We start from the raw sequence: 265 nt of genomic DNA on the forward strand, positions 1-265 counted from the left end.
AGTCTCATTTTGTTTTTAAATTCCTTCATTTTAGTTCCCTGCTTGTGAATGAACGTCCCTTTCGCTTTTATTTTAGCCCCAACTTACCGGTGGAGCATCATTTTCACTGCTTTATTTATTCTGCATTAAGTTCTCTGCGAAATCTTGTTTAGTTATTATCTTTATCTTAATTGCAATGCTGAGCGCGATTGTATCTTCTTTCCAATTGCTTTTACCAGATTCTGCAGTACGTAACATACTAAAGGATGACAGGATGTTTGTTGAG

The sequence above is a fragment of the Asparagus officinalis genome, chromosome 3 (assembly GCF_001876935.1).
Source record: "Asparagus officinalis chromosome 3, Aspof.V1, whole genome shotgun sequence".
In the NCBI taxonomy this organism is placed as follows: Eukaryota; Viridiplantae; Streptophyta; class Magnoliopsida; order Asparagales; family Asparagaceae; genus Asparagus; species Asparagus officinalis.